Raw genomic sequence first — 22,164 nt, 5'->3', positions numbered from 1 at the left:
TTTATACATATAATACACTTGCTTCATTTTGATGGGCAGAAGCTCATGAGGCACTTGTTGAGATGTTATCATGACTAATTTGTAACAGTATTAATTATAATGTTTTTAGAAACAAGCTAGTTATCTCTAAAGGAGATACTAATTATCGAGGAATAGATTGACCAGGAGTGGCTCTCCACTCTAGCTGTATATTAGAAAAACTTAGGGAGCTTTTAAAATACTGATGATTGTATCCCAACTCAGGACAATTAAATTAGAATATATGGTGGGGGCTGGCATTATATTTTTAGATAATTCTCAGGTGATTGTAATGTTTAACCAGGGTTTGAATCTCTGGTTTGGAGGAATTCCTTAAGTGGGAAAAGATAAATTCCATTAATTACACAATTTTGAATTAATCCAAATTTATACAGCTTCTATTTCAATAGGGATGAATTTTGTGTAAATGAAATCAAAGGTGCTATCTGGTTCCTGCCATGTGGCCCCCCCTACTGTTCCTTTTGGAGACCTTTGAGTATAGCTTAGAAACTAGAGTATAAATACAGTGAATGAATAAGGTGTTCATCCTCTTTTCACTTTTGGTTGTTTTTGCCTCCCAGTTGGAGGCACACTGACGGAGCCTCAGACAGCAGATTTCTGTGCCAAATATAAGCAGATCCAGGCTTGCCAAAGAAAATCTGCAGAGATAATGACTGTAGCTCCTCAGTTTTACTAAAAAAAAAAAAAAAAAATAGGGCTTAAAATGAGAGAAGAGGAGGCAGTGTTAGTGTATGCCAGATAAAATAGAGGATGCCCAGTCAATTTCAACGTTAGTTGAACAATGAATAGTTTTTAGTGTAAGTATATCCCATGCATTCTTTGAGATATACTAAAATTGTGTGTGTGTGTATCTGAAATTCACATTTAACTGGTTATCGTGTTTTCATATTTGCTCAATTTGACAACTCGAGGCAGAGTACTGAAAACAAGACGACATGGATTACAAATGCTCAGACCGTGACAGTAATAAAGAATACAAACTGAAAGGCGGAATAAATGCAAGTATTAGACAAGACTGGAAAAGAGGGAATTACGCATTAGTTTGACTTCTTTCTTTGCTAACTCAGTACCTATATTTCCCTGATGGAAAGAGGGGCAGGCTTACATTTTATCTTCTCATTTCAGGGTTAGGCTTAACTCAATGAGAGAGATTGTCATCCCTGTGCCTTTCCTCTAGTAATGAAAATTCACAGAGGAAAGTTTCCCAGGAAGGCTATCGTTTTACCGGATTTTGGCCCAGACGCGATTCCTGCAAGGACGGGTGCTTTTTGTTCAACCTGCCGTAGCAGTCCCCACAAAGTGCTCCACGCTGGGGTCTGTGCTGATATGTACAGCAGATGCAACAAGTAGGAAGAGTCTTTGCCCACAGCAGACCCCTACTATAAGATAACATAAACAATCTCGCTACCTTTAGGTCAGAGAAGTATACAGAAATTGAAAACCAGTGTTGGATTTTAAACAGGAAGAATGGGCTGGAATTGTGCTTTTTTATCCACTTTTCCTGTGACTAAGATTGAGCAATTCCCAACATCTTGTTTCTAAATTAGTTAACTAACTGTTTTAATCTATTTTCTGATAGCCCCTAGTGATTTCTAGTCAAATACAGTCCTTGGATGAAATCCATAATGTCAATCACTTGAACATATTTAAGCAGAAATCTATATTATTGTGGTTGCTGCAAGAATCGTGGTAAGGCCAGGACTCTTTCTGAGCACGTTCAAGAAAACCGTTTTCTGTCCCCTTCATGGCATCCTACTCTACTGTTTTCCCTTTTAAAGTAATCATTTGCTCTCAAGCCAGAGATAGACCCTGAACGTTTTAGATGGTTTTAGTATTCTATTCTCTAGAATGGACATGTGACTGCAGACTAGGAAAAGTAAGTGTATGAAGAGAATAGGCATTTCCCTTCCCTCTCAGTGTCTCGGGCAATAGATACTTGATACGTGTGTTTGCTAACTTGTATTGATTGCTTTCAGCTACCATTAGGGGCAAATGATCAGAAGTATGGCCATCGGCCACAGGCTGTCTTAGATAAATCCTGCTTGAGGTGGATTCTAAGAGGAGGTTAGAGCCCTGGCTTGGGTGATCATAGGCAAATCCTCATCTGGGAAATGGGGATGAGAATGTCTCTTCCACAAACTCGGTGAGGACCCATTGCTGAAAATGATAAATGATAAATTCAAGTGGAAGTTCTTGGTGAATGATGAATTGCTTTCTAATGTAATATATTGATATCAGCTCAGTGGTGAAAAAGAAGGAAAGGAAACAAGGAAATGTGACATCCATACATATTAACGATGACAAAGGCAAAGGCCTAAGTGACATGTCATGGTTTTAGTTCAAGTCTCTAGTTAAATTCCTGATACAGCCAGATGATATATCTTATCTTATACTGCTAGCTGTGATTAATCAGGATCTATGGGTTGTTACAGTCTAACTTTTGCAAAAGCTTATATTCAACATTCAGACCAGAAATTTTGGCAAGCGCAGGAAAGTATTTAGAAATTAAAAATCCCAAAAACACCACCATGACATGATATTAATATTTTTCTACACTTAGATTCAGTCTCTTTATCCTATCATATATGAACACATAAATATATATTTTTATTTAGTTAATATCTATGTCATATCATTCAGTGTGCGTATCCTTTGTTTTTTTAATGGGCAAATGTGTGTGTGTCTGTGTTTATGTAGTCTGGGTTTTATTTCACATTATCAGAGAAGTTTTATTTTCAAGGTTAGACATTTAATAACATGTTCTTCTATTTCTTTGTTATTCTAATGTTTTACTTTTATGAGTCCCATTACAATAGAGTTGATACCTTTTTGACACTTCAGAAAACTAATTTAAATCAAACTTATTTAGAAATTTCTCTATGTTTACACAATACAATATACAAAATGTGACAAGTATTTACTCAGCTGTCCCTATTGGAGTCCTTATAAAGCATTGCGTAACTATGTGCTGACTTATTGAATGTTACTTTCACCATCTAAGATGGGACAGGGTTAGTAATAAATAGGCCTTCTTAATATTCTAACAGAGTGTGAAGGACATATATCCATGAAATGTGTTGAGTTTCTACTATACCTCCAGGTCACTCAGCCAGAAGAGATCATCAAAGGGAAAGGACAGAGTTTGAGTTTGCTACATTCAATGAGATGATTCATTACAAATAGCTCCTTGGGAAGAGTCATTTGAAATAGGACCCCCCCCCAAAAAAAAAAGATGATGTTAGGAGAGGAAATATCCCTCATTTGAGGGGAAACAATCTCTCTGTCTCTTTATGCAATCTAATTCAAAATGCTGTCTGAATTTAAAGGAGAATCACTAGATGGAATAGTTAATTATTTCCACTTTTTCACAATATAGATGGGTAACATGGGAGCATAGGATTTTATAATTTAAAAGGGATGTACATTTTGAGCTAAAAACAGGCCTGTCAAGCTACTCAAATGGTGATTGCCAATCTTAAAATACAGAAACAAAATAGAAACCCATATATGTGTGTGTGTGTGTGTGTGTGTGTATATATATATATATATATATATATATATATATATATATATCCCAAACCTTAAATGATATATTTATTTTTAAACTACCTGCGATATGAGCCAAAAGATACATTTTAAACTAATACCTGTGCTCTATTATAACTGACGTTTCAACTATTCCATCTGACAACTTTCTCTAAATTTTTGGTCACTGAAAATAAACCAATATAGAATCTGATTACTGAGACAGAAAGTAAAAAAGAATGAGTAATTCAGGGTATAAAAAAAGCTGAGATATAAATTCAAGTTGATTTTAGCTTAACAGAACACACGCGCGCGTGCGCACACACACAGACACGCACGCGCGCTCACACACAGACACGCACGCGCGCACACACATACGCACACCCTGGTCCATGGTTTCTTTATTTAAAAATTTTGTAGAAAGACTGACACTTTTAGTATCTGCAGTGAAGAATAAAACTGACTTACCAGGAAGATAAAATTAGAAAGCAACGATGAGGGTGAGATTCATCCACGCAGTAATAACTAAAATCGAAGTTCTCCTGTGTGCTAAGACAATAATAATGGACCTTGTTTACGAAAGGCTCCTCACAGCAGTCTTCCTTGAGGAGATAACTTTTAGTGAGTGTCAAAGGATGAGAAGAATCAAAACACTCTCCCATTCTTTACCTGAGTTGCTTGTTTGTTTTCTTTATAGCATGTAACCACAGATTGTGAATATTGTGATTATTTATCTCCACTTTTTTTCTCTCTCTCTCCACGTAAGAATGTAAGCTCTTGGCAGGTAGGGACCATTGGCCTGAGTATGGTGAGGATAGTAAATGTGTAGGCGATCGAGTGACCCAAGACAAGGTAGAAAAGAAAACTCATGCAGGGGCTGGTGACTCTAGGGAGCTAGGTGAGATCATGGTTTTCCAGACTAAGTAGGCAGCACTGGGAACTGAGAGATGTAGACAGATCCAGTATGATATTTTGGAGCTAAAAACCAAAAGAAATTATTGATAAACTGGATGTGACAGATGAGAGAGAAAGGAAGACAGAAGTATCTCCAAGTGTTTCACCTTAAAGAACTCGGTGGGTGATGATGCCTTCTCCTGAGTGTGTAAATTCAGAGGGAGAGACTGGTTTGGCAGTGGAATCAAGAGTTCCGTTTTTGGCATTTTAATTAAATGTATCAGTGAGTCAACCAAATGAAGATGTCAAAAATGCAGTTAGAAATGTTAGCCTTGAGTGCTGAGTTAGAGAGACTTGACCTTGCAGTTCATTTCCACAGATGTTTATTAAGCACCTACTATGTTTCAAAAAAACAATAATTCACCTCGAACATTAAGGACTATAAACAGCAGAGGGACAAAAGAACATTAGAGACCTGAAGAAAAAGACAAACGATGTGGAATGGATGTTCTGTGGTCCTGGGAATAGATTATAGAGGGGGGATGGCGGTTTTTGGAGGTAAATAAAAGAAATACATGTCTTTTGTGAACTGGTAGACTACTTTTACAGAGATGATGTTGATGTCGAGCATCACTCCCAGCTGGGTGTCAGTGTAGGATTGGAGAAAAGGAAACAGCATATAAGGATGTTATACGGTGGGGATCTGCCTGCTGGATAATTCCTGTTCTCATCTAGACTTAAAACTGGCCATTATCCCTCCCCGACCTTCCCTCTGATTCTTCAGCCAAATGAAACATGCCCTTTCTGGGCTACCTCACACTTTATAGGGCAGGTAGCACCCAGGACAGACTGTTCTTTCTGTAAAGAGTAGAGGTATCCAAATAAAACTGGTGATCTTTCTGTCCCTCCCTTTTCTCTCTCCAACCAGAGAGCCATCTTGTGTCTATGGATATGAAGAGCTGGTGTAAACACATTGCTCCATGAGTACGGGGTACTGTTTTTAGACAGATGGTCAGTGACTCCTCACCTTACTCTGTTTCATTGAACCAGAGGAGGAAAGTTAAACGACAAGGCAACAAATTTTTTTTTAATGATTTTTTATTATATTATGTTAGTCACCATACAGTACATCCCCAGTTTCCGATGTAAGACTCGATGATTCATTAGTTGCATATAACACCCAGAAGGCAACAAATTTTGACTGGACAAAGCTCATGCTATTTTATGTGGGGAATAATTAACCTATGAAAATCACTGATGCTGGGCAATATTAAGCAGGTAATTTAGGAAGACTCTAAAAGGGGATTGAACATTTATATGCATATAATTAACAAAGGCAGTTTTAGAATCTAGAATAACAGCCTGTACATTCCTAAGTCTTGATTTAGAGAGTAAGCACCTTAACTCCCAGAGAAGAGCCAAACCATGTTGCCCATACTCACTGTAGAAAGTAAGCATCTTATATATTAAGACTTATATATGAAGCCTTCATGAGGAATGACCAGAGATGAGATGTTCTGCTTATAAGAGTATTCCTCCTAACCAGTGAATCGATATTACCATTTATTCACATATTGCCCTCTCTCAAAAATGTGAAGTTGTTATCACATAAACATCTATTAGCCTTTAACAGGATGATGAAGGAAAGACTTAGTAAAATGGGGGATTACAAAATTCTAGATTGATAAACATTATTATAACATGCAGCACGTTGCTAGTGCTGATCACAAACTAGAATGCTCAGCATCCTGAATAAAACATTTTTTTTTCTGGAAAGGCAGTTTATGCAGATATCTCTAAAAGAAACTAAAACTCTTACACAGGGATATCATTAAAAGCACAGACACATTGATCTGAAAAAGAAAAAAAATTAACAGCTACGAAATTTATTAAAAGCACATTTTCTTGGAAGATATTTTGCTGTGTGGGGGCAGGACGTATAGTTGAGCTCTCCCTGCCTGACCATATTTAAGCTGAGTCATTAAAGATGCTATTGCCTCATCCAGCTGTTTTAGGACAATTAGCCATGTGACAGCCAGACGGGAGAGTAAGATGGCAACAGCCATTTCAGCTCAGACATATGTCTCTTCTTCGTTACAAAAAAGAAGGGGGAAGAAAAGGCCGAGTGAGTAATGCTGGTAGAATTTATTAAGTTATCTCCCTTCAGAGTGGTTTGTCAGTTTGGCTGGAAACTGAATCATCTTCCATCAGATAAGAGTGTGACAGGCCTTGACTGTTTTAATATTGTTTAAAGGTTGATTAATTGAGTAGCCCAGGTAATTTAAATTTAAATTTAGCAAAAGTAATGATCCTTAATTTTTAAAGTTCCTAATGAATCACAAACTCCCATTAGCTTTAAAATTAGGGCTGAAGGTTAAAGTATTTTAAAAACTGCTAGATAAATATTATTTCCTAAAAAGGAAAGCTAGCATTCAAATGTTATTTATTCTACTTGAAGACATCACAGGGGCAGATATGTGTATTTGTACCTGTTCAGTTTGGGTAAAGGTTCAAAGACAGGCACCACGCGGAGCAAGAGTGTGGTGGGTTCCTTTCTCCTTGCCATTGTTCCAGCTCGTAGAGCTCCACGCTGGTCCTGGATTATGACTCCTTATCCTCTGAGTTTTAGGAACTATAGGCTACCAAAGCCAAAGCTCTTTTAAAGTTCTCTCTCTAGCCCCACGAGCACTTTATAATGGATGTGGAGAGGCAGCAGCCCATCTCACTACACATCGACAAGGCAGTAAATAAATTTTCCACTCTGGGCCTCTGCCAAAAGCAGTCATCCTTCTGCAGTCCCTGCTCTCCTGGCCAAGAAAGTCTCACAGAGCATTAGTCTCAGTCGCCAGATGATTGTACAGGGAGGGTGAAGAAAGTGGAATAAGAAGGGAGTAACCTTGAGCCTGAGACTCATCCCTGCAGGGTGTGGAAGAGAGGTTAAAGAAAAGATAGAAACGATTCTCTACATCTAGCGTCTGTTTGAGAGCCTGTGCGCTTTAGTACCCTCAACACATTATCCCATAACCCCTTTGGATTGTTTTTCAGTCTTGTAAAAACCATACATTTTACTATTTGTCTTTATATGTTTCAGTTTACTCTGCATTTTAAATCTTCACCGTGACTTCCATATCTCACTTCTAAATTGTTTCTCAAGCCTTCTGTGAAGGTCTGATTTCCTCTTCCAGCCTGGACCTCTAGTTCTTTTCTTAATTTTTTTTCCCCCTGTGTATTTCCCTCGCTATGTAAAGAATTCAGTCCTGCTGGGAGGAGCAGGCTTATAAAACGTTCGGTCTCAGTGTGTGAAGTGAATGGCATTTTTATCCTCTATTCAAAGTAGCTTCAGTGATCCTGCAATATATAATATGGCGATAGTACGTCTGGTGCATGGAGACATTAATGTCACTGATGGCCTCATCAGGCACAGAACAGTCAAAATCCTCTGCCCTGGATGTTGCCTTGCACGCCATGGGTGAAGGGCTTCTCTTGCCTCTGCCGGAGCCAAGTTTTATAGAGGATGGATATGGATCATCAAATGAGATTTTTACAGTACAGTAAAGTGTGAATCTAATTGCAGCCAGAGCCAAAGAACTGTAGCAGAGAGGCAGTTTGAAGCAAGAAATAAAAGAGCCAACCTGGATCTGTTCATGTGAAGTGCGAGCCATGAGACCATTAGGATCAGGGAGCCCCAGGGCATCACAGTTGTACAGAAACACTCAGGTGATGCCCTAGGGCATTTAATTACGTTATTCTAATTTGTATTATTAATGACAGTATTAAAGCACAGGCAGACAGTTGGGCGGAAATTTTAGAAGAATCAAAGATGGCATAAATATTCATTTCCCCATCTTATTATTTTACAAAAACACATAGAACCAGCCATTCACTGAGACACAGGCCCATAGCCCAATCTTCATTAAACACAGATAGAGCAGTATGCCCTCAGGAGCAGCGCTCTGTAGATATTTGCATTTTGGCATCACCACTTTCTTCCCCACAGAGCAGTTATTCTACCAAATTGAGAATATTGCCCCTGATGTTTGGTGTCTCTTAAAATCAGGCCTATCCGTGTAAGCTGGGTGAAGGAGAAAGGAGAAGCGTACACCTGTTTTTTGCTGTATCTTCCTTAGTGATCAGGGAGGATCTTGGTATATACTGTAATGAATGAATTTTGAATAAATGCATAAGTGATCTATAAAGTCCTTTGTTGGAGGAATTTTTTTTCTTACCAATCTGCATAACTCTCAGATGGATAAATGTCAGCCAGGATACTCACCAAAAAGTAGAGCTCGGTAGAGCTCGTCCTTTTGAAACGGAATCACTGAATTGGACCAGTAGTCATTAAACCAAAGGTCCAGAGAAATATCAAGTCAAAAAAATTAATTTCTGAGGTGTGATTGGTCAACAGCATATTTTTTTTTAATGAGTTATGGATAGAGAGCCTGAAGTTAAAACAAGTATTTTATACTTTCATTTAAAAAAGGATATTTTGGACACCTGGCTGGCTCAGTTGTTTAAGCATCTGGGCTCACATGATGATCCCAGGGTCCTGGGATCCAGCCCTGTGCATAGGGCTCCCTGCTCAGCAGGGAGTCTGCTTCTCCCTTTGCACCCCCCCCCCACCGCCACCAGCTCGCGCTCACTCTCTCTCACAAAAATTAATAAAATCTTTAAAAAAATAAAAATAAAAAAAGGATATTTCTTGCAAAATTGAAGCAGGGGAGGAGGAAAGATGGGAGATAAGCCTATGGAGGGAGGGAAAGAGTTCTCATCTCTCTGGCTGATTTTCATAATGAGACTGCTCCGTGGTGCCACAACTGGAAAACAGTCTCCGCTTTATTTGAGGATAGAATACTTAATGTTTTCTAATGATCCAAATAAGAATTTGGTATTTATACTTTCCAAAAAAAGAACTGCCATTACAAGACAACATGAAAATTAAAGTCACTATAGTAGTTTAGCTCATTCTTGATTTTTTGCCTAGAAACAAGCTTTAAAGTGACAAAAAGAGGCAGAAAAGAGGAATATTAGAGAGTTAAAAGAACATAAGGGTGTACAAGAAGGGTAAAGATGAAAAGGAAAGTAGCAGAAGGATTAAGAGCAAATCAGAGGGACGGTCTACTATTGCTGTTTAAAAGGGTAAGGCTGGAAAGGTACGGAGGGATGGTGTGGAAGAGATAAAGGCTATTTTTGTTACAGAACCTGTAAGAGAAGTGAAGACGAATGTGGAAAAGAATGAGCAGATTAATGTGTGGGGGCAGACCGAAGGGGGAAAATAACAACAAAGCAATAATTCTGTCATGCTTATCATGGACCAGGTACCATAGTCTCCATGGATACTTACTCACTGAATACTCAAAGCAAGCCAATTCTTATGGTGAGAGGGGTTAGGTGGTCGATCATCCCAATTTTTTTAGATACGGAAACTGAGATAAGCAAAGTTAACCAACTTGCCATCGTCACAAATTGGAGGAAAGGCTAGGTTCAGAGACTTTGGTTTCACAGCTCTGGTTTAGAGCATATGATGTGTACTACAAGGACTCTCACTATATATGGAAGAAGGGGACCCAGAAAAAAGGACAAAACAAGGACAGTCTGAGGACATGATGGTGCTCAATGTTTGGTTTGGGTGGAAAAGTGTTTAAGGCCTGAAATGTGTGCCATCAGCCCTCAGCAGCCTTGCAGCAGAGAGCGGAGGCTGGGTCTGTTATGGGAGTGAGGGGAATGGATAAATAATTGATTAGGCACAGCACGCTTTGTGTGCGCAGATCTATAGGGAGGAGAGCGGTCCAAGAGGCAGAGCCAGATGGCGAGCTGTAATGTGCCCATATTAATAGATGTCTTCATTAGATGACATACTCACAGGAGGCCAGGGCAAGTGCCTTCCAGCCATTGCCAGGGACAGACAAGGTCTGCAGATGAAGGTGACACTTACCTAGAAGACATTGGAAGTGGGGCAGTTTGGTGGCAAGTGGAGCTAGAGAGGCTTCCTCCTTCAGTGCAAGAGAAATAACTTATATTTCGGAAATACTCATTATTCTCTTTGCCAGTCCATCTCCAAATATGTGAAATAACAGGCTGTCCTCTCCACCACTTCCATAAGCATCCCTGATACAATTCTCTTTCTTTACTACATTTCTGTGAACACTGCTGGCACTGTTTTCCCCAGTTACAGCCTCTCCCTTCTCCCTCCTCTCCTTGATTTCCATCAAACGCCCTTCCTGGGTCTCTTCCTGGACATTTATTCCCTGGCCACAACCTCTTGCACTTTCTTTGCTAATATTATCGCACTCTGTCACAACTGCCAGTAGACTGGTCCTGTACTCATGGACAGTTAATGGTCAACTCAAAACTATTAAGCAAATGTTGAGGCTGAAACTTTTATATTATATGCGAATTAATATTGGTGACATTAAGCTTAAATACCCTTGAAATGTTGGCTGAGCAGATGTTGAATGTTTCAAGGACTTTGGCTGTCTGGACTTTTATATATGCAGAGACACATACACACATATTACTCCTCCAGAGATTAAATATTTTGTCGTAATTGGAATTCTGTATAGGCCAAACCAGAGCTAAATTGTAGTAGAACGATGTTTGATTTGCACAGCTATTATCAGTGACAAATGTACAAATTTGTACATCAGTGACTGATGTACTCAACAACGGCTCTAGATTACCCCACTCCACCCCACCCCACCCACCCAGAAAAAAAAAAAACAAAACGTCATTCAGAGCCGTGTCAAAGTTTTACTATGTTGTTGATGTCACATCATTTACTGAGCACCTACAAAGTAGAGTGTTGGTGCTGGGTGTCATGGAAGTTAGAAAATTATGTCAAGGAGCCTAAGTTATAGAAGAAAATGTGTTGTATCATAAAAACTACATCATCAAAACGTTGGATCAGCAGCCTACATCTCCCCATAGGGGGATATTTCTGTCACAGGGGAAGTGTAAAAATACTTGCCTAAACTGCAGTGAGTTTCTGATTCTTTTTCCAGCTCAGCCAGAGTTCCCTAGACTCAGATCATAGCCAACATATCCAGAGCTTTCTATTCGGAGGTGGCGGGGAGGTGAGCAGGAACGACACTTAGCTTCTTCAAAGGGGGAGGCCTTAGGTTTGGGTTCAGGATTGTTTGCTCCATGACAGGCCTAGCATTTTCCCTGCCTTTAGGGCAGAGCTCATCACACTCTTGGGTTAGAGGGGAGAGACATTTGTCAACAGAGAGGAGCCTAATATTATTCAACCAAAGTTTTAAATGCATATGAGATTGTGCTTGATTTCTCCTAATTATTCAGAACATAGTTTGGTAAAATCCTTTATCTGGCTGATAATAGATCTCGACATTCTCTAACAAGCTTGACCTAAATAGAAGCAACTGGGAAGAGATTTATGTCTATATTTTGTACCTTGCTCAGCCTAAATTTTCAGTGAGTCTCAGAGTGCTAGTTTATTTTATTTGCAGAGTGGTTTGTAAAATATATCTAGATAAGTTTTACAGCCATCAATAATTTTCTAAATTAGGGATGATTTTTGACTATGCGTACAATTTTCATTCTGAATAACTGCTTTCAACATGTCATCTATAAACTGCATTTTCCCCTCAATTTCTCTTTTGAGCCCCCTAAACTATTTATATGCAACCTGTGGCAGTTACTGCCAGGCTCTGCTACTCCTCTCTTCCCTTGAGGGTGTTCATTTCTACTTTTGGATTAAGATACAAGATGCATTTCCTATTCAGAAACCAGTTCTGGCCTGAAAAAAAAAGCAAAAAACTAAAAACTAAAAAACAACAACAACAAAAGTTTGAGACATTGATTGGTAAATACCAAGCTTCTGTCTTTCTACAAATTTTGTGCCTATTACTAGACCCTGTGCCCAGATCCTTCCCTCCCCTTCCTCCATTTGCTGGATAGAAGGTGTGGTGGTCATGAGAGGAAGCAAACAGTGTTTGAGAGTGATGCTTTTAGAGTCTAAGAAGCCTAGGTTAAAATATCAGCTCTGCCGCTTTCTAGCTCTGTGACTTAACTAAGTTGGGTGAGCCTCAGTTTCCTTATCTATCTGTAAAGTGGGTTGAATGATACCTCCTCCTCTTATAGTCACGGTGAGGATTAAATATAATATTGCATATAAAATACTTACCTGGTACCCAGAGAGAATTCAGCAAATATTACTTATTATTAGTATTACCGTTTCGTCCCAGGCCTTTTCCCCCTGTTGTCTGAATCCCTGTATTCTGACATCCATTGAACAAATGTTTCTTGAATACCTACTATGTGTCTAGCCCACAACCAGCTCCCCACTTGTCTCCTCGATGTGGATATATTTTCATTTTGAATAACTTAAGAATAATAATTGCAGTACTTTCAGTTTCTATTTGATAAAGTTTGGTGTAGAATTACTTTCTTCGCATTCCTGAAAGGTTTCACGGAAGACCTCAACAAATACTTGCGCTAACCTCCTTAGAAATTTATTCTGAGATGCTCTTCGCCAAGGTCATTGTCTTGGTATTTTATAAGAGAACAAGATATTTAGACTAAAAGCTGGTTTCTTTCCTGTTTATTCTAATTAAAAGAGAGTCAAAGAAGGGGCTAATCACTGGACGCTAATGCGCCTCAGAGCAATGAACATGGCTCTGTAGTTATGTTAAGTGAATAAGAAATGATTTCTGCAAACATGCTAATTGGCTGAAATTTTGAGGTCAAAGCCAATTCTCTAAGAAATCGTTGAACTGTGAAATCATTGCCAGGCAAATATTTTAGTGGGATATAAAAAATTCATCTTCAGTAAATATTTTATCAATATGCTATAGTTTGTGTGTGACAATATTATATACAAATATTTACCTGTCAAAATACCTGACAGATAAATATTAACATGTGTGAATATCTGTAAGTGAGAATTGACAAAAAAAGAGAGAGGGAAGAAGAAGAAAAAACAGAAGGAACAGCGTCTTAAAATATCAACATGTAGAATATTTAAAGAAGTTATGAGAAATGGGACAATAATGTAACCCACCTAATAAGTCATTTGAAGACTATGGGGAGTGCTTAAATTAAAAAATGGCAAGTAGGCAAAGGGAGCTATAATAATAAATCCAGGAGACTGGAGAATAAGAAACATGATACCAATTATTAATATCTGGTGAATAAATACTTCTATAGTAGACTCTAATATGAAGAAAGGGGTGATAAAACCATGTATACATTTCTTCTGGATGTGATAAAAATATTGTTAATAAAGCAGAATTCAACTAAGTAAATTTTAAAGATCTTATTGGCTTATTCAACGATTCACGAATCGGACAGCATCCCATCTAGCATACAAAAGAACTCCAAAGGGCTGTACAAAATGAAAGACTTTTATAGGCAGAAGGGAGCAGGACCAGGAAATTACTAGCAGAGAGTAGAGCAAGGTTTACCTTCCTTTCGTGGCTGACAGGGGCCTATCAGGCAGACTACCTCACTAGTGCCGGCCAGGTAATTCCAGGTTCACTTGTTTAAGATTCCACTCCTGGGAGAGGTTGAAACTATAATTAAGTTAGGCATTAAATCTTAGGTCTCAGTTTGATGATGTGGGCTTAACACAAATGACTCCATTTTGGGCCTGTTGTCTTTTTTTTTTTTTTTTTTTAAGATTTTACTTATTTATTTGAGAGAGAGAGAGAGAACAAGTTGGAGAGAGAGGCAGAGAGAGGGGAAGAAACAGACTCACTGCTGAGCAGGGAGCCCGGTATGGGGCTGGATGCGGGGCTCCATCCCAGGACCCTGGGATCATGCCCTGAGCGGAAGGCAGACGCTTAACCATCTGAGCTACCCAGGCGCCCCTCTGTTGTCTCTTTTTTTAACAATATGGATGACATAGGAAACATTTTATGAAAACAATCTAAACATGTATAATTTATTCGTCAAGAAGTTCTTATAGAAATAAAGGCAATATTATGCTTCTCGTCTAGAATTAAATAGTCTATGTCACAATTTTTTAATTTAATTCATTTTTCTTTAAATATTAAGATGGGATTCGAAGCCAATTGAGCCAGAATGGACACAGTTTGAAAGGAGGGCCTGGCAGTGTGACACAGGGTTAGTTGGCAGTGTCGTTAAGATGATTTATCTGTCGATGATTTATGTGATGCAGAAAAAGCAATGCAAAACAGCACAATCCCTGATTTAGAGGTTTTCAATCTAGGTTGGAGAAAAACAACTGCAGCATAAAATTTATCAGCTGATAAGATGTCAGCTCGGAAATGCAAAGCTCATTGGCATTTATGCCTCTGGGTTTTGGGGTTAGAAGTGAAAAACTGGTGCAGGAGAGAAGCCCTTGGGCAGTGGGTCAATGGACCAAGGTGGTGAGGCAGAGGAGGTCAGAGAAGGAGCAGGAAGCAGGGTGAGTGGAGGAAACAAGGTCGGCTCCTAGCACCAAAGCCGCACCTCTTCACCTCCTGCTCGCTGTTTTTCCTGGCTCCGGGGAAAGACGCTGAGAACTTCACACTCAGGAAACAAGGTAACTGAGGACCTGAAAACCATAACAGGAAGTTGGCCCGCCATGGTGAATGATAGGTACACATTAATAAACCTTATGAGAAAGACAAGGAAGGAAGGTTTGTTTACTTTTCAGGAGTGCCACTATGATGTTAGCAAATCAACCTGAAATAATCACCAAAGAGTCAGCCCCACACAGTAGTAACAGACGATATTTATGGAACATTTGATGCGGGCCAGGAAGGGAATGAAGGAATGCTTTACCACACCTTTCATCTTTGCAACAAACTCTGACAGGGACAAGATTATTGTCACCACTTTGCACATGAAGAAACCGAGGCACAGAAAGGTGGAGTGATTTTCCCTTTTGTGCTGTATTTGAATGCTGGTGGTTTCAGGGCACAGACAAGATTCATCAAAATCATGCTCTGATGTAAAGGAGTGCTAGGACCCGGATGAAAGTCCAAGTTTCTCCTCTTATAATATTTTCTTTCTTTTCCTTTTTTTTTTTTCTTTTCCTATCAAGCTGCCTTCCAGTTTGAAACTTTTCTTATTCAATGAGAGTAAAATTTTAAATTTAAATGTAAAACAAACAAAGCTGAAACATAAAATGGGCAAATTGAAGCAAATCATCCATGATAGGAATTGCGTCCAATGCCCATTGGTATTTCTAGAGGAAGGTTTTGTTTCTACAGGGCATTCTGGAAACAGCGTTGTTTACCAAAGCCCACTGCAGAGGGATGTTTTTCCACCTAGCAAGGCTGACCCAGGATGTAGGCTGTACCACCCACACCCGATGAAACACTCCTGCTCCTTGTCCTTGGGGTCTATTTGCTTGTTTTCAGTCACAGAGGCAAAGACACATTAACTGAGTCATTCAGAGACATTCATTAAACCAGCATGGAAACAATACAGGTAGAAATAAATGGTGCTTTTAGGGCATAAGCAAACTAAAGGAGGAATTGTACTTGGATGCTCACAAAGGAATTACGTGATATTCATATTACATTTATGTGGCTTTCTCTCCTAAAGGAATTATCTCTTCTTCACTGCTATATTCCCAGTGTTTAATACCGTGCATGGCGGTGGAGAAATTTGATAGATATTTATTGAGCTAAACCGAAAAGGGTCAGAGAAGAAAGTTGTATACTTAGCGAAAGACATAAGCAGTGGAGATACTAAGAAATAGTTGTGGTCTGCAAAAGCCCCCTGGGAATTTTCTGGGGTGGATGTATACATGTGTACCAGAAAATCACAAATAGCCTAAGGGGGAGGAAACTTTTTCCTTCTTTTCTTCTAGTTTCTTTGGCTGGCTTAATAATTAAATCGACATAAGACAGATTAATGAGAGAAAAACAAATTTAATTACATATGTACAGAAGCCCCCCAAAGACATGAGAGTCTCCCCAGCAGTCAGGCAACTGAGCTTTTATGCCATCCTGAGTAAGGGATAAGGAGGGAGGGAACTTCAAAGGGGAGGAAGACAATTCTCAGGAAGATGAGAAGAGCTAATTGGTAAGCAATATTTTGCATTGTAGAAATCCTTACATAAGAGGAAAAAAAAAAGGTAGCTTTGGTAATAGCTCTCTTCCTGTTACAGGCTTCCTATCTAACTTCTTTTAGGCTGTTAAGGTGGAGGCAGAAAGCTCCTCCTGAATCCATTGGGCCTAGATCATCTTTAGCTTGAAATAATCCACATGCCAAGGTGGCACAGTCTGGGGCAGCTTACCCTGAACCCCGTCAGGAATTGTATAAAACAAAACAAGATTTAAAATTAAAAGGACAAATTGGGAATATTGACAAGGAACATTGAAAAATAACCTCTCTTAAGGATCTTTGAACTGATGAGGACTTATCCTGAGATACTGGGGAGACATCCGGAGATATAAGGCTGAAAAAAGGAAAAGATGGCACATTTTTAGTGGGATGTGGTACCCAAAAGGCTAGTGTTATTTTTGGGTGCACTCTATTTAGAGCATTTCATCATGGAATAGAGAGTGACAGTTCCACTCTCAATGACATTCATGAGACCTATTCCAGAAAGCTCCATTCGGTTTGGTTTGTCTGACTACCAAAAATAAGTAGACACATTGGAAGGGATCCAAAGAAGAGTCTCACAATTGATTAGGGGAAAGAAGCTGACTTATGGGAAAAGTTTGAAAGAATTATGTCTGTACAGCTTGGCCAAGGAAGGTATGTATGTACGTGTTTGAAAGCCATAAACACTTAATGGAGGGAGAAATAATTTACTCTGATAAAAAGGATACAGATAGAACTGTATAGTGAAATGGGTTGTGAAAAAAGAGAATTTAGCTAACTTACTGAGTGGAAATTGGGTGGTGGTTAATGACATTTAGTCTGCAGATAGAATAATTTGGAGGTGACGTTGACTCGGAAGTGGTGGGTGTCTAGAAGTCAAATGCTGAAACATCCCTTCCAAACGCATTCAAGAGAGCAATGGGAGATAAGGTAAGAGATAGAAGGATTTGATATCCCTCTAGGTGCTTTCAACCTCAAATCACTCATGAGCCACATTGTAGTTGTGTGTATCATAAGCATGTATTGCATTTAATTCAAATTTAGTCTGTTTTAATCCCAGATGTATTAAAATACCTTGCGTTCCCCCCCTCTTTTGAAAAACTTTTGGGAAAAACTAAAGTGATTATAAAACTGTTTACTGTACAGATATTTTTAAATGCTGTGCAAAAATAGTCATTATTGTTAAAATGCATGTGGAAATACTCAGCTAATATATTCAAAGTCATATTGGCTGAGAAGTCAGTAATGTTAAGACATGCATTTGTAGTAAATTCATGTGCAAGTGTTACATAGGTATTTTGCAAGAAAAACTTTGCATGTATTTCTTAGTTATGAATTTGGGGCACCCTATTCCTTTTGTTAGATTGTCCTCTTCAGTGGCTTATATTGGGCCTCCATTTCTCAATACTGAGATCTCTAAGAGAAGTAAATTCAGAATCAGCAAGGGAGGCAAATGACTTAGGGTGTAGGTAAAGGAAGAAACGAAAAGATCAACAAAATGGCAGTAAAACAGGAGCATATGTGCTTGGTTTGTGTGATGAAGTTCACAATAACTTTTATACATTAAAGACAGCAGTGTTCTGGGGCGCCTGAGTGGCGCATCTGCCTTCAGCTCAGGTCATGATCCTGGGATCCTGGGATCGAGTCCCACATCAGGCTCCCTGCTCAGTGGAGAGTCTGCTTCTCCCTGTCTCTCTGCTTCTCTCTCCCTCTCTCTCTCTGTCAAAATAATAAGTAAAATATTAAAAAAAAATAGTAGTGTCCTTATAGTCCTTTACACACCCACCTTTGACAGTTATAGACCACATGGAAATCATACTTTATATTCTAGAAAAGTTTCTTGGTATCTTTCTTTAAATTATCTAATGAAAAAAACTCTTAATCTTCTCTGAGAATTGACAGTTGGAATAAAAATGTTTCATTGCTTTGATTCCTCTTTTTGACCATCTTTCTTCCATATTTCCCATTGCCCTTTGCTAACATATGCTTTCTGTGTTTATTAATATTACTAACTTCCATAGGAAAATTAAGAATCCAGAAAAGGTATAAGGTTCTACCAGCAAAGCCTCAGAATGTTCATACTGAGTAAGAAAGGGACATGAGCGGTGAGTATTCAGTTCTGTTGTGGACCCCTGTGGAAATCACAGTAGCTTGGCGGTAGACTGGAGTGGAGACAGGAGTAACTCTGACTTTACAAGCTATGGTCTGACCTTGAACTTCACATAAAGGTACAAAAATATATCATATTTCAAAGTATTAACCCTAAAAGAATTCTGGGCTGATGTTAGTTTTGTCTACCTCTGTTCAATTATCACTTATTTATCCATTTTTAAATTTCTCTTATGTACTCAGCACTGACTTAGGTGTTATAGAGATACTTTAAGGTAAACTTGCTTTCTGTCTTTCATTAATTACATTTGGGAAGAAAAGTTGGATCAATTAGGGAAGAATGTCAAAGCTTTTTTATTGCAGCAGAAATTGCTAATGAAAGATGGAATATTCAGGAGCATTCCAGTGTCTTCCTGAAAGTCTCTGGGAAAGTATTGTTTATTGGCATCCTTTAAGATGGGAAAGTAGGAATAAAGACAAATACTTGGGGGAATGTAAGAGACAGTGCTGGCCAGAGGAAGGTCCATCTTGGGAAGCAACAACATAGCATCTGACTCTGTAGGAGGACCTCATTATTCTGGATTCTTCACTAAATAGCTCTTGTCTCTTTCTGGACAACAAATATTCTCATCAACTCCCATTGCTTACTTCCCACCTCTAACTTCTTAGTGGAGAAAATGGAAATAGGAAAAAATTCCCACTGGAACGAAAGCCAATTCATACACCCAAGGCTCCAAATCGTCCGAATGGAGGCGTCAAATGCATCCAGTGGATTGGATAGAGTACTGTAGTCTTATGTTATCTCGTATTCTTACCCTTAGGGATAGTGTCTCCCCATAAAAGCTAGTAACACTAAACTCCTTTCCGCATTGATTTAGGGAGCCACTTGTTTGGTATTGCCATTTAACTGATTTTTTAGTTTCTCTTCTTGATTCAATTGAAAGTTTTGAGGTCTGGAATAAGTCTGACATAAAGCTAAGTACAGAGTAGATACTAGAAAATATGTTGAATTTAATGGAATTAAGGGACTGTAGTTTGTTTTCCTTTTTCCCCTTTTTGGGGGAGGGGGCAAAATTCTCACCTCCGGAGGTAATATGGGTAGGACAGACTTCATCCCATTTCACACATATGCAGTTCATTCAATCAGGCATTGATCTACTTCATGTACCCTTTTGTTAGGATGCCTTTGACTTGGCCCTGACACCCTATTAAACCTGGTCTGTGGAAACTGGGGATGAGGTTTCTTATGTCCTCTGTAGAAAGTACTAAAAAGTGTTAGCTAGCACACTGCTTTGCATATAAGGGGTGTTCAATAAATGGCAAGAATGATGATAATAATCTCTTCCTATCTCAGGGAAGAAATCAAAGAAAATAAGCCTTTGTTGATTGTGCTATCTTTAATGCTTTTATAGATTTTACTCCTTTCAATCCCTCTGTCATCTTCTGATGCGTTGTTTAGATATACCCTTTGAAGCAGCTTGTTCATGGACATATGGGAAATTACCTTGTGCCTTCAATATTGTTATGATAAATATTTCATTTTTCCCTAGCTTCAAATTCCTTTTGGCATATAAAGGTTTTCCTTTTCCTGAGTCATAATATTGTTATAGATTCAAGAAACGTTGGTACATACTCTTCTTCATCTCTTCACGTATCTGTAATAAAACCCAGCTTTTATCTCAGCTGCCAGGAGCCCCAGTGACCCTGGATCAGCTTTATACAATATAAAGTTCATCGGGTTTAAAATTGAAGCTTCTCTTCTTTCTCTCCCTACGTATATTCCTTCTGCCACATCTCCCAGAGATTAGGTTAAAATCTTCCTGCCCCTCACAAGAAACAATATTACTTTTGCAACTGGGTGTAGAGAGGCCATGTTATACCTCTTGGGTACTGGGAAAATACAATCTCAAGCCTATGAGAGGAATAGAAAACCCTGATAATGCTGATCCCTTGTTTTATTATTACGTGTCCCCATGTTTCAGGACAGAGCATTCCAGTACTTGTTTCTGTTCCACTGTTGATCCTCTATAATCATACTCAGAAAAGCTAAACAGTCATCTAAAGCAATTCCATATCTAGCTACGACCTCAGGGGCAAAAGGTTGTTACATTTGCCCACTGCAATGTAATGACAATGCCAACTTTGACTTCAGTGCTCTTGAACTCAGATAATTTGTGTCAATGAACCATGAGAAGATTTGAATATTTATTACAAAGTACGGTCAACTTAAGAATACACTATGCTACATATAGGAATAGATCAATAAAAGAAAATAATTTGAAAGAAAAGAAAGAAATATCTTTGCACTTGAAGAAAAAGTATATAATTTCAGTGACATTGTTGCTATTCCACTGTTCACCTCATGCCTTGACTGACAGATAAAACAGTCTTGTGTCAATTTGAAGTGACTTCTCATCTCTGAAACTTTCCCTTTGCAGTGAAATTTCTGGCAGGTTCCTTCAGCTCCCTTAGTGGGAAAGAAGCAAGCAAGATTACAGAGAGACAGGAATACCTCCTTTTCCTTCAGCTCTTCGCTTTGGTTGTTTTCCTTTTATTTTCTTTTGTTCTCTTTGGTAGTGTGGATACTTTATTGTTTGTTTGTTTTTTTTTTTTTTTTTTTGACTGCTAAGTTTTATTCAGTTTCTGAAAAACAGTTAAAATGAGCCCATTACACAAATATGTTTATATAAATGGAATAATGCTGAAGAGAGGGTTACACACTGAGGGGATATTTTTCTTTAACGTAAATGATGCCCTTCTCATAAATGGAACTTATTTTGAGTATTTGTCTTTATTTTTATGACCATAAAGTGTTGCCATTCTGAATGGTTACTTAGTCAAATGGTGTCCTACAAAATTTTTACATGAGGAACACTTAGGAGTGGTAATGTCATGAAGAGAAAGAAGTGGAGCGTGAAGGGACTGGGCTTAAAGCTGAAATGTGCATGGGACATGAAGGATTTTTTACTTAGATTCCTTTTATAGAGAAATGATTTGGATGTAGGTCTGATAGAGTCATTGTGAAGAGCTTAGAATGACCAGATTCCTTCCATGCTGTTACACGTATATCAAAAATACAAGGGACAGGCAACACTGGCAACTTAAAATAATGAAACTTAGGCTGAACTCACATTTAGGGTAAGTTAGTTACTTTTCAGTTAACAATTTGGCATAGATTAAAAATCCAATGGGAGCTACATGGTCTTATTATACCTACCTGGTTAGAAATAAATGAAAGAAATATAGAATTGTCCTGAACTGATCCAACAGCCTCTGGCATTTGATAGATGCCCCAAACCAGCCAGAGAGCTCTTTGTAGCATTGACTGCAAAAATATAGACATATAGAAATGGCCCAAACTCTTTTTCTAACCAGGAAAATGGTATGAAAAAAAAAATGTGGGTCTTTTCTAGAATGTCATTAACAGATACTGGTAAATAACAGAGTGCCAGTAAAAGTGCACCTGGTGAGCTTAATTCAATATTGGGAAACTGAATGTGCTCTTTTTGATTCCTTTATCATCATCACAGTACACTCAGCTCATATTTTTCTCCTGAGAACTGCTTGCCGGGCTCATTT

This window comes from Ursus maritimus, unplaced genomic scaffold (genome assembly GCF_017311325.1).
Source record: "Ursus maritimus isolate PB19 unplaced genomic scaffold, ASM1731132v1 scaffold_4, whole genome shotgun sequence".
NCBI classification, from domain to species: domain Eukaryota; kingdom Metazoa; phylum Chordata; class Mammalia; order Carnivora; family Ursidae; genus Ursus; species Ursus maritimus.
This window is presented reverse-complemented; position numbering follows the sequence as displayed.